Raw genomic sequence first — 14,420 nt, 5'->3', positions numbered from 1 at the left:
TTTTTAATGAGAAGTATGGTTTGGAGGATAAATACTGTATGTTATTGTTTTAATCCTTAAAATCTGTTTTCACTAATTGATAATCGCTGGCAAGTAAGGGCTGTTAGTGATAAATATAGTTAACGATGCTTCCGTCTTCATTTGCAATGAAAATCTGCTTTAGAAAAACAATTTTTAATCAACATGAGCTAAAGAGAGAGAATCGAGGTCATGCACTGCCTACAAATTGTGTACACAATTCTAAACCTGAAAACACTGGCATTTTCACAAGGGTTCACATGAGGCCCTCTTAAACGGTGGCCTTTCCTCTAATCACAAAAGGATTTGGGCCTTGTGTTTAACACCACTGTAAAATAAAAGAATAAATCAAAGAAAAGTAGAACATACCAGTCCTCTGGGGTGTAATCAGCAGAAACTGACTGTGGTTTTATTGGAAGACTCTCCAGGGAATCACAGTACTAACAGAAACATGGAGGGCCTTGTTGGAAAAGTCAGCAAGCAAGGGGATTCTGCACGCCCAAAGAGAGAAACGCGGCCACCATTCAGGAGTTACAAACATCCCTGTCAGGACACTGCTGCTGGGATGAGGGACTAAGGCTCCCAGTTCTTGCATCCCTCTGTGAAGAGTTAAAGTCCCCCACTGAGAACTTAGAGTGCCTGAGTTTGGGTTATCTGCCAGCTCTGATACTCTCAGAGGGTGGGAAGGAAAAGGATCCCGCTCCCTTGGCTTTCTTGGTGAGATGCCATAATCTGGAATTACTGTCTCACCAAAAGTATATGTACTGGGTGACAGATAACTTTCTGAGAAGTTAAAGTGCCATAAGGAAGGGGAATGGATGCTGTTAAACAAATACCAAACAGAGTCCAATACCAAATAAAGTATTTATAATCCAACATGGTGTATGTACCCCAAGTATTAAAGAAACAGATATCCGTGGCATGCTCACATACCCTATACAGACCAAAAGACCCTAGAATGAAAAGGATTGAAGAGAAATGTCACGAGTTGATCACTTGCTCTGGAAAAGACATTATGGTAGATGTAGTACAGGTATTCACCCATTTGATGTTTATGGTCACCTGGTTCAACAGATTCTATTAACTTGCTCATTTGTAAAGACAAGGAAACAGGAGCACGGGAAGATTAATTTACCCCAGGGTCACAGAGACATTAAAAGGGAAAAGTGAGGGTGAATTTGGGTGTGCCCAACTTGAAAGCCCACACTCTACACTAATGTATCAAACCTGTACCATAGAATCATGGTTTCGCCTTGCAGAAATTGCTACTTTATGCAAAGCCTGGAGACACCAATGCTGTAAGGAGGAAAGTCTGGAGAAGAGAGTCAACAGCTGAGAAGGAACTTGTCAGGAATGGAGGAAGGTATAATTTTATTATCCAGCTAGTCATGAAGAACTGCTTACTTTCCGCTAAGGAGTCTGGGCTCTGTCCAGTAAGAGACAAGAGAGCAGGGAAGAATTTTTCACAAAGGAAAGAAATGATTAGACTAAAAAAAAAAAATCCCTGGGGTCATGGATTCATAAAGAAGTAGTTAGATGATATTAGAAAGCTATTGCAACAATCTGTTTGAGCATTTATGGCAATGGTGAACATAGGAATGGAAAGTAGATGAAATGAAAAATTTAAATTAGTTTGAGAAGACATGATAACCGATGAATTTGGCTATATGTAGGAAAAAAAGGGATGATTTTCCAGATTGCTGGCTTAGGTGCCCAGATAAATGGTATAGCCATTCCCTTGGACCAATGGTTCTCATCCTCTAACAGCATGCATCAGGGTCACCTGGATGCTTGTCAATAGAGATTGCAAAGCCCTACCCCAGATTTGTGATACAGGGTGTCCATAATAGGGCCCAGTTGCATTTATAGCATGTTCCCTGATGCTGCTGATATATCATAAAGAGAAAAAAAAAAAAAAAAAAAAACAACAACACTGTGAAGCCAGACCTATTTTTAGCTCCATGTTATGGAAGAGAAAAATAAGCATCTAAGAGATATTAAGTAATTTGCCTAACGGCAAGTAACAGTTTCAATCCAATGTGTATGGCACGTAAACTGTATGCACACTGTCTCCCAATATAAGAGAGATAAGAGATGTAGGAAAAATAAATTGGATTTGGGGTGGGAGGGAAATGGCGTAGACTGGTGTGATAGGAAGATTGGCAAAATAGCAAATGTAATTTTCATTACATTTAATTTGATCTACCATGTGACATCTGTAGGTGTTTGGAAATATGGGTATAAAGAAAGGGCCAGCTCGAAGGCAGAGATCTAAAGTTATTTCCACATAAATGGGAAATGGAGACCTGACGATAGTAGAGAAATCACCTTGCAATGACATTGTAAGAAAGTGGAGTGGAAATAAGGAAGATCTCATTTTTTAAGGGACAGTCAGAGAAGCTCATGAAAGAAATGGAGGAATAGAAGTGAAACCTGAGAAGTAGGATGTTTGGAAACTTGAGGGTCTGAAGTGTGAGAGAGTTTCAAGATGACATGGTTAAGTCGGCAGTGGCCTATACTAGGCAGAGGATTTATGCAGAACTGGATGACCCCACTCCTCCCTGTCCCTCCTCTAAGGGCAAGGATTGCAGTCACACCTGAGTGGATTAGAGAGCTTCTCTCCTCTTTATTCTCTGGACTAATCATTATTAAGACCTATGACATTCTCATTTCCTGATCTAAGGAGAGAGATCCATGAAAGCATCTTCTTTTCGTATGGGACAAAATTATAATTATTAGAGGATTACAAAACGGTGTAGGTTTTTTTTTAACCTTTCAGACTATTATGAAAGGTTTACATAAGCACTAGAATATCTAAAACAATGGTTTTCAGGAGTGGTTCTAGGACCAGCAGCATTGATATCACCTGGGAACTTGCTAGAAAGGCAAATTTCTCAATCTTCAGTCTTACTGAATGACAAACTCTGGGCCCAGCAGTGTGTGTTTTAACAAGTCCTCCAGATGCTTCTGATGCTCCATAACATTCAAGAACACTATTTTAGAACATTTGGAACATCAGTTGGTATTAAGTCAGATTGAGATGCTTGCTAAAGGCAGACCCTGAAAAGACTTCTGGAATGAATCCTTGAAACAAGAAGTCAAAATCCCATCGCCATTCCCCTCCAATTGATTATGAAATGTAACTTGTCATAGAACTGAGAGTGAATTCAAGAATATACTGTATGTAAAGAGGCGCTTATTAATTTAGCATATTTTCATTGAAAACCTACTAACTGTCAAACGTTAAACCAGGCATTGTATCCACTCAATGACGTTATGATTGAGATATCACACTGTCTTCCCCAGGAACATCAGTGAACACCACACAATCATCCTACAGAAGAGAAGGATCTAAATCTTTAGCACGTGTCCTCCCTGGAAATCCCAGTCATTATATTTAGTGGCTGCAAAGTGTTCTATTAAATTCAAAATTCTTTCCTGTTTATCTATCCAGATTTTATCAACCTCTTCCAAATACACATTTTAGTCTTTCTGTGTATGTATGTGCACGCACACACACATGTGCGCACGCACACACATTGTTGCCCACACATATTTGCAAATAGTTGTCTTTTGTAACATAATCTTGCCCAGTTCGAGAGTATATTTATTCACTTATCAGAGGCCCAGCAACTTCAGGAATTATTTATACATTTGCTTCTATCCTTAAGCAATATACATTTTTTAAATGCTTTAAATGTAAATAGATGACATCATAATGTAGTCTAGAACTTAACTTCTTATGCCTCAACATTATTTGCTGAGGTTGAGATTCATTATTTGTGAAATGCATCCATGTTGGTAGAGATAGGTTTAGCTCATTCAGTTTTTACTGTTCTAGAAGCCTCTGTGTATTATCAAAATTCACTTATCTCTTCTTGTGTTAACTGACATTTATTTCCAATGATCTGCTATTAAAAACACTGCAGCTTTGTACATGATTGTGCATTTCTTCTTTTACATAGGGAAAGTTTCTTAGGCTATATGCTAAGAGTAAAGTTGCTTGGCTTCGGGTGTATGCATCTTTACAAGCTACTGCCAAATTTCTGTTCAGAGTGAGTTTTTCAATTCCCAACAGCAGAATGTAAGATTCTGTTGCTCCTAATATTTACCCATATCTGGTATTGTCATGCATTTTAATATGGATGTATCTGATAAATGGGAAAGGGTTTCTTACGGTGGGATTGATTATATTTCTTTGATTCTAATGAAAGCAAGTATATTTTCATATTTTTATTGGTTACTCTTTCCTCTTTTGCAAGTTATATGGTGTGATAACTTTTTATTGGCTTGACTTTCCTACCTTTTTTCCTTTTTCTATTTTCAGGAGATCTTTGTCTGTGACATGTATTGTAAAGTATCTTCCTTCAGCTTGTGGTTCAGTTTTTCATTTTAATTTATCTTTAAGTATGCAAAAAATTTTAAATATTAATGGATTCAAATTGGTCAGTCTGTTAATTTATGGTTTGTGTTTTTTTAGTTTAACAAATAGTACCCTGTGGGTACAAATATAGTTTTTTTTTCATAATTTAATGTTTGCTTTTCACATTTATGTCTTTAATCTGTCTGGAATTTATTTTTGTATATGGTGTGACACAGGGAGTCAATTATATTTTTTCCCACATATAACTAATTGTTCCATAACCATTTAGCAAATAATTCATGTTATCCCATGGATTGGCAATGCCATCTTACCTTACAGGGAGTTTTCACATGTGCATGTTTCCACATTCTCTATTCTATTTGTCTATCCTTGTACAAATACCTCTGTCCGAACTACTACAGCTTTATAATAAATCTTGATATCTAATAAGTTATTACTTTTCTAATCTTTTTCATAATATTTTTTACATTTCTTGCTTGTTCTTCCATATATAGTTTAGAATTACAACTTAAAACTGCATTGAATTTATAGGTTAACTTGAGAGAGAATTAAATCTTTGATTATGGTATAGCTCTCAATTTTTTGTTTACTAAAGTCTTTTAATTAAATTTCATATTTTTTTCCTAAGAAATTCCTAGATTTATTTCTAGGATCTTATAAATTGTGTGTGTGTGTATTGTATTTCAAGGTTTTATTTAAATTCTAGTTAACACATAGTGTAATATTAGTTTCAGTAGAATTTAGTGATTCTTCACTTACATTTAACACTCAGTGCTCATCACAAGTGCCCACCTTAGTACCCATCATCACCCATTTAGCCCATCCCCTGTCTACCTCCCCTTAGGCAACCTTCAGTTTGTTCTCTAGCGTTGAGTCTCTTATGGTTTGCATCTCTCTCTCTCTCTTTTCTTTTCTTTCCTCTATGTTCATCTGTTTTGTTTCTCAAGTTCTAACTATGAGTGAAATCATATGGTATTTGCTAGAACTGACACACAAATTCAGTAAAATCACAGGATACAAAATTGACATGCAGAAATTTGTTGCATTTCTATACACTAATAAGGAAGCAGCAGAAAGAGAAACCGAGGAATAGATCCTATTTACCATTGCACCAAAAACCGTAAGATACCTAGGAATAAAAAATTATATTGTAATTAACATATATTAACATTACATAGATAACACGTATATAATATATACATTAAATATTATATAAATTACATTAACTAACTTTGGCTTCTGGTATAGAAGAATCCAGTTAATTTTATACATTAAAAGCATTTATAATAGTATGGCTGATTGGATTTTATCTAGCAACTTTAATTTCCAAAATCAATGCAAAACAAAATAGAACTTAATGCCAAGCCCAGTGGAATTTTGCAAATTCCTTCTTAATCCGCCACTGTCATGTTTTTATTATTACTATTATTTTTGGAAAAGATGAGGTTTAAAATTTCTAAAGCTGACTGATCAACCAAAAATTTATCTTAATTCATTCCAGTTTTGATAAATGTTGTGTCAAATGCTTTACTGAAATTGTAATATGTATCATTTCTCTCTTCTTTTTTGTCTGCATCATATCAAGACAAATTCTCAGACTTTATTGACACATTGTCTCTGTAGAACTTTCTACTATTCTTTATTTTACAGATTATTTAAGAATTTATTTTTTTCAGTGTTTTACTGCTACTGAGGCAGTATCATCACAACAAGGGAGGAGGGTATGGTGTAAGAGGAATTAAGACTATGTTGAAGGTTTTCAAAATACTGTTGTGAGGTGGGAAAAGAGCTAGTGAAACATCTATATTGAAATCTCTAAGAGTTGACATAGTGGTACTTCCAATCCACTCCAGAGCAAAATATCCATACCTCTACTATTGTGGTCATCTCACTACATTACAGTTAGTTGTATCTATTCATTGTTACCACTAGACTGGGAGCTCTTTAGGGTCAGGGCCATGATTTTCATTTATTTATTTACTTACTTGAATAAATTTTTTAAATGTTTTATTTATTTTTGAGAGAGAAAATGAGAAGGAGAGTGGCAGAGAGAGAGGGAGACACAGAATCTGAAACAGGCTCTAGGCTCTGACTGCTCAGAGCCCAACACAGGGCTTGAACTCATGAAGTGCAAGATCATGACCTGAGCCAAAGTCAGACACTTAACTGATTGAGCTACACAGGTGCCCCTAGGACCATGGTTTTTAGAGCTTTGATTCCACAAATCCAATAAAATATCTCACACATAGCCTGGACTGAAGATATTTTTAATGGCCACACCTGAAACCATACAAATCCTAGAAGACAGAACAGGCAGTAATCTCTCTGACATCAGCAGTAACATTTTCTAGATAGGTCTTTGAGGCAAGGGAAACAAAAGCAAAAACGACCTATTGGGACTATATCAAAGTAAAAAGTTTCTGTTCAACAAAGGAAACAATCAACAAAACTAAGACAGCCAACTAATTGGGAGAAGATATTTGCAAATGATATATGTGATAAGGGATTAGTATCCAAAATATATAAAGAACTTAATTTTCGTTTTAAAAATCCATAAATAATCCAATTAAAAATGGGCAGAAGACATGAACAGAATTTCTCCCAAGAAGATATACAGATGGCCAACAAACACATGACCAGATAGTTAATATCATTCATCATCAGGGAAATTCAAATCAAAACCACAATGAGATACCTCCTCACACCTGTCAGAATGGATAAAATCAGAAACAAGGAAATAACAAGTGTTGGTGAGGATGTGGGAAAAAAAAGGAACCCTTGTGCACTGTTGGTGGGAATGCAAACTGGTACAGGCACTCTGAAAAATAGTACGGAGGTTCCTTGAAAAGTCAAAAATAGAACTACCACATGATCCTTGGGGTGCCTGAGTGGCTCAGTTGGTTGAATGTCCGACTCTCGATTTTTACTCAGGTAATGAGCTTCTAGCTCCACACTTGGCATGGGGCCTGCTTGAGATTCTCTCTCTTAAAAAAAAAAAAAAAAAAAAAAAAAAAGGACTATCATATGATCCAGTAATTGAACTACTGGACTACTGGGTATTTACTCAAAGACTACAAAAACACTAACTCAAAAGGATACAGGCACCCCCATGTTTATTGCAGCATCATTTACAATAGCCAAATTATGAAAAGAGCCCAAGTGTCTACTGATGGATGAATGTATAAAGAAGTGTACACACACACACACACACACACACACACACACACAGGAATATTATTCAGCTACAAAAAAGAATGAAATGTTGTCATTTGCAATGACATGATTGGACGTAGAGAGTTTAATGCTAAGCAAAATAAGCCAGTCAGAAAATAACAAATACCATACACTTTCACTCATATGTGGAACTTAAGAAACAAAAGAACAAAGGGAAAAAAGGGACAAACCAAGAAAGAGACTCTTAACTATAGAGAACAGATGGTTACCAGAGGGGAGGTGGTTGGGGGATGGGTGAAAGAGGTGAAGGGGATTAAGAGTACACTTCTCTTGATGAGCACTGAGTAATATACGGAATCTATCCAACATATATGCAATATATGTTGAATCACTATATTGTACCCTTGAAACTAATATAACACTATGTTAATTACACTGGAATTAAAAACAAATACAAAAAGAAACAGAACTGGCTTGAAAATTCACCTATTATACTTGAAACAAAATTTAATGAAGCCAAATACTTCACCATATTAAAAAAAAAAGAAATTTTTAATGAACTATTTCTTTGCCTCCCTTGGAAGAGCCAGTGGTGCTCTTTTTTTCTTTTGTTTTAAAGTTTATTTATTTATTTTGAGAGTGAGCAAGAATGAATGGAGGAGAGGGGCAGAGAGAGACAAGGAAAGACAATGAATCCCAAGCAGGCTCCACACCGTCAGTATGGAGCCCAATGCGGGCCTTGATCCTACGAATTTTAAGATCTTGACCTGAGCCAAAATCTAAAGTCAGACTCCTAACCACTGAGCCACCCAGGTGCCCCAACCAATGGCGCTCTTTGAATAGGACATCTATACCTCCAGGACAATCTGATTGAGGTTTTGGACTCATTATCTGTGTCCAAACACTAGTTAGGGGCAGCCTTAAAGCAATGAAAAACTGGGTTCAAATTGTCCGTATATATTCAGTTCCCATGATTCTCCCCACCCTCCTGGGACCACAGTTCCATTCAGTGAGGTTTAGATACCTGTGGTCCCCTCTGCTGCCTCTGTCAATCCTGACATAATCATAGCTACATGATTTCCTAGAGTCTGGGAGCAGAAGAGAAGAATGGAATAAAGAAAACACCAATAAAACAAGGAGATTTTTTTCTACCCTAAATTTTAGGATTCTCTTTTTCTGCATCTCAAGCCAGAATGAGAGAACTTTTCCTGGTACTCTCTCTGATCCCCACTTCTGAGTTTTAAGCTGCTTCTAGTTCAAACCTGGTGATATCAGAGAACAAAACAAAACAGAAACTTACCATCAGATTTTTGGTACATAAAATTCTGGTTTTCTTCCCCATTCTGCCCTTTTTACCTGACTACTTTCTTTTCTGTTTGCCTTTCAGCAGTTTTACTATGATGTTTCTAGACATGGGTTTTATCATATTAATACTGCTTGGGTTCATAGGGATTTGTTAAATGTGTCATTTTATGTCTTTTATTTCAGTTACTATCTTTTCAATAGTGTTTCTTCCTCTTTCACTTCCTGTGCTACTTCTAGGGTTCCAGTTACACACACACCTTTTATATGGCATCATATATGTCTCTTACGTTCTTTCTTTGAACTGAGCACACTTTTCTCCCTGTGCTTTAGTCTATGTGTTTCTTACTGACTTGTCTTCTTGTGCATTACTCTTTCCTTGAGCTGATCTAATCTACTATTAAAAACATCCACAGGGCTTCTAATTTTAGTTACTTCATGACTTGGGCCTAGAATATCTGTTTGTTTCCTTTTTATAGTGAAAATTATTGGGTAAATTTCTTATCTTGATATTAGTATTTAATATTTTAATTTTGATTATTTTAATGTTTATGTTTAGTAACTACAATATATAGATTTTTAGTGGTTGTTTTTATTGTCTATTTTTTCCCTTAATTTATGGTCATTAAATTTTGTCTCTTGGTATGTCTTTTGTTGATGTTTTTTTTTTTTTTTTTTGGTTTTGGGTTTTTTTTTTTTTACTATAAGGCACTTTATATCAAAAATTATAGAGATTATAGAGATTATTTAAGAGTCTGGGGATATGATCTTTCTCTGCAGAGGGTTGAATTTTTTTTTCTTTTTCAAGTTTTTATTTAAATTCCAGTTAGTTAACATACAGTGTAATTTTAGTGTGAAGTGTAGAATTAGTGTTTCATCACTTACATACCAAACCCACTGGTCATCACAAGTACCCTCCTTAACACCCATCACCCATCTAACCTATCTTTCTGCCCATCTTCCCCCCAGCAACCCTCAGTTAGCTCTGTATAGTTAAGAGTCTGTTTTCTGGTTTGCCTCATTTCTCCCTCCCCCATATACATCTGTTTTGTTTCTTAATTTCCACATATGAGTGAAATCCTATGGTATTTATCTTTCTCTTTCATTTGGTGTTTTTATTTCATTCAGCATAATATTCTGTAACTCCATTCATGTTGTTGCAAATGGCAAGATTTCATTCTTTTTTATAGCTGATTAATATTCCATTGTATATTTATACCACATCTTCTGTATCCATTTATCAGTTGATGGAAATTGGGCTCTTTAAATAATTTGGCTATTGTTGATAAGGCTACTATAAACATTGGGATGCATGGACCCCTTTGAATCAGTATCTTTGTATCCTTTGGGTAAATGCCTAGTAGTGGAATTGCTGGATCATAGGGTAGTTCTATTTTTAACCTTTTGGGAACCTCCATACTGTTTTCCAGAGTGGCTGCACCAGTTTTCATTCCTAACAACAGCAATGGGAGAAGATATTTGCAAATGACAGATGTGATAAAGAGTTAATATCCAAAATCCATAAAGAACTTATAAAACTCAATGCCCCCCAAATAATCCAGTGAGTAAATGCGCAGAAGACACGAATAGACATTTTTCCAAAGAATACATGAAAATGACTAACAGATACATGAAAAGATGCTCAACATCACTCATCATCAGGGAAATTCAAGTCAAAACTACAATGAGATACCACCTCACATCTGTCAGAATAGCTAAAATTAACAACACAGAAAACAACAGGTGTTGGTGAGGATGTGGAGTAAGGGGAACCTTCTTGTACTTGATACAAAAATACTGATTCAAAGGGACCTCTGCTTCTAACAGGAAGATGTCTTTAATTCAATCTGGGGTTGAGCTTGGATTTGAATCCATTCCAAAGTAAGGACTTATCTATTTCTTTTTTTTTTTTTTTTTTAATTTTTTTTTTCAACGTTTATTTATTTTTGGGACAGAGAGAGACAGAGCATGAACGGGGGAGGGGCAGAGAGAGAGGGAGACATAGAATCGGAAACAGGCTCCAGGCTCTGAGCCATCAGCCCAGAGCCCGACGCGGGGCTCGAACTCACGGACCGCGAGATCGTGACCTGGCTGAAGTCGGACGCTTAACCGACTGCGCCACCCAGGTGCCCCAGGACTTATCTATTCCAATTTTTCCCTCTCACCTGAGGTATAGCCCTTCAGGGGTCTCAACTAAAAGCCTCAGTGGGCCTTGAACTCCAGTGATTTTTTTCCTCAGCACAGTGAAAATGGTAAAAGTTCACTTCAGCTTTTCTGCCTATTTGCCAGCACCTACTAATCAGCAAACGCCTCAAAATGAAAAGCAGAGCTGAATGTGAAGATTACCTCTCTGTTTTTTTCTTCTCCCTGCCATCTTGTCCCTTCAGGTTCTTGGTGGCTCATAATCTGTCCTTCAAGCAGATTTTTCCAGTAGTCTTTAGTGGGAGAGTTGTTCCAATACAATCTAGTAATTCATACCTAGATTTCATTTTACACTTTTATTTTTCTGGAAAGAATATTATCATGCAATATTCCAGTAAGTTAGGGAGATCCCAAATGGCACAATATAGGAATATTATCTTCATGTATTATAATATTTTCTGTTGAAAAAGCAGTTATTTTCTAACCAAGAGTTTTATTTTATCAGGCAAAATAAATAGGAAATTAGTTGAAAGACTATGGCAATATTTTCCTCAATAATTAGGACAAATTTTATGCTGAAAAATCCTATGATGGTACTAACATGATTATTACTATTACTTAAAATAAAAGTTAATATTTCCTGAGGACTTGCTCCATATCAGAAACTATGTAAGCTGCATGATCAATACTTAACTTAGTAAAAGCAACTATAAAATGAAGAAGTTTCTACTGAAATCTTATCAGTAGCTAATGAACCAGAATGAATTTCTCAGATCAGTACATTTCATGCCCTGTTTGACTATTTCAGAAGTAAAATGGGTGAGAAAAGATACAACTTTCCTTCTTGATTAGTATTTCCAGCTATAAGGCCACGAACACGTATTCCCTGGTAATTCAGTCTGCACATTGGTACATTCAATAGCCCAACACTTTACATGTGGTGAAGAGGAATTGGTCCTGCCCTATGTATTTACTGCCTTACATGTCATGAAACTTCTGAGTCAGAATTCCAGAGACCATTCGTGATTGATGCAGCCAAGTACAATTTCACATAGTCCCCTGGCATTCTAGGCAAAAGTTCCAGGCTGAGTGCTAACAGCTTGAAATGAACTCACTACCTGCTCATAGAGTGATTGGCTATTCTACTTTGGGGAGTCTGCATTGTTGACAATGCAAAAGAAGGAAGATGTACAAGTATTAGGCAGATTCTGATTCGGAGAGCAAGGCCTCCTGGACTTAACCCAATGGAAAGTGCATGAGTTATGTAGACAGCAGTCTCCAGGGTGTAGGTGGCAGTGGAGGGGATGTCCTGCACTATTCTTTCCTTCTGCTTAGGATCCATAAACACATCCACATGTGCGCATACACACAGAACTGCTGTCAATTTTTGGAGTTACGATAAAGTAAAGAAAATCAATGGACAGACATTTTTCACATTCACTAGTTTATCTCCCCTTCCTCAGGGCAGGAAGTTATAAACTACACCCTTCCCCCACTTCTGGCTCTTGAAGAAATACAATGAAAATACAATTATCTCCAACTCAAATCATCTCTTTCACTTGTTTCAGATAAGAGCAAGGTATTTATGGCCGCCACTCAAAAAGGAATTCCCTTGGCTTCTGAAAATCAGCCCATGTTTCCTTTGAAAATACTTCAGCATTAGAAAGCAAGTCTAGCAAGCTTCTAAGTGGCCCATCTAATTTCTCTGGCAGTTTCCCTAAACTCTTTGGGGTATTTTTGTCAATTATATAATGTAATTAAAGTTTACTGGATTTCAGTAATCATTAGAACTACTTCAAATATTTCCCAATATTTTATAGAGAAACTTCTAAAAGTTCTTTGAATGGTGAATAAAACATTCTGGATGGCAGCAAGACTAAATTACTCTGGGCAAGAACTATTAGTATATTAAAAATAAGCATTAGAGTTTGGGGAGGAAAATGCATAGGGTGTAATATTTTTCATGTGGCTACAATGAACTAAGGGATTTGAAGGCAAAAACAAATCTGGCAAATTATAAGTTAGGGTAGTAATTCAAGGAAGTCATAAAAGGGAAGACTTTTATTGCACCGTGGAGACAGTTTGGTGCTATTAGTGGATTAAAAAGCATGTGGGACTGTGAGACTGGAAAAGATGGAAGCTTGAAAGAGTTGGTGGGTTAAATATTAACAAAGAAAAGATGTTTACTGACAGATTCTGCAAACACACTCTAATAAATAAGATCCTCCAAGTGCTCAAAAATAGAAGTGTGCAAAGCCACAAAAATCCTTGCTGTTGATCTTTCCACCAAACTTGGTCTCCTTCAGCAACGCATGGCTTCACTGTCACCGGAATTTTGTGCAAGTGCATGTCCTTTTGGAGAACATTGCCAGAATAGTCAAAAGCTAGTAAAAATAGTAGAAAAAAAAAAGTAGACAACGATTTTGCACTTGTCTTTAAAAACTGGCTACAGTGCACTGAAAGCAGGGAAGTGTGGTAGAAATGTGTGAACGTGAGCTTCAAACAGACCTGAGCTTAAGTTCTCAAGTTGTACAATCTCGCCCCTCCGATCCTCAGATTCCTTAGCTGTAGAACTGGGACCATCATACGCACTTCACAGGGCTGCTTCTCGGTACTTCTTAAAGTTTAATGTGCATATCAATCACCTTGGGAATCTTACTGACACACAGACCCAATTCAGTAAGTCTGCAACAGGGCCCCAATCCTGAGTTTTTAGCCAGCTCCTGGGTGACATCCCTGTGGCTGGTCCCAGGAGCACACTTTTGAGTGTGAGGCTTTCAAAATCTCCAAAGTAATTTGTGTACACTTAACTAAACTGCCACTTTATTATAATAACAATATTTGCCCCCCCCCCAGGATATTTTACATTACCCTATTTGAGCTTACAAAAGAGCCCTTGGAAAAAATGAGATTGGGTATCTCCATCCCTGGAGGAAGCCCAGACACATTGTAATGAATGCGTATATCCATGGTCTTAAGCAGAGAAGACAGCCAGCTTTGTGAGAACCAATCGCTTGGCCTTCAATACACCGGACTAGAATTTCTTGATTTATTCAACTTTCCAGCTGATTAAAAAAAGAAACCAAGAGCCTTGACCATCAATGAATTCCAAAAAAAAACGAAGCCTGTTCAAAATGTATGAAAGATCTAATTTTGGAATAACCACATTTCTAGACATCAGGAAGAGCTTAGGAAAAAACATTTCAAACCCTGCTCACCACATATAAATAAACTCGCTAGTAGAACTCATTCAAAAAGAATGGCAAAGGTTAAAACTAGCATTAAGTGATACTGAGGTTAACAAAATAGTCATTTGGAATCACCTCCTAAGAAAAGATAAGCTGCCCTCATAATGAGGGGCCACTTAACTGAGGGGTAGCGGGCTCCTGGCGGGTGGAAC

This window comes from Puma concolor, chromosome C1 (assembly GCF_028749965.1).
Source record: "Puma concolor isolate L17-30 chromosome C1, mPumCon1.1.hap2, whole genome shotgun sequence".
Classification (NCBI taxonomy): domain Eukaryota; kingdom Metazoa; phylum Chordata; class Mammalia; order Carnivora; family Felidae; genus Puma; species Puma concolor.
The sequence above is the reverse complement of the archived record's forward strand: the minus strand, read 5'-3'. Positions refer to the sequence as shown.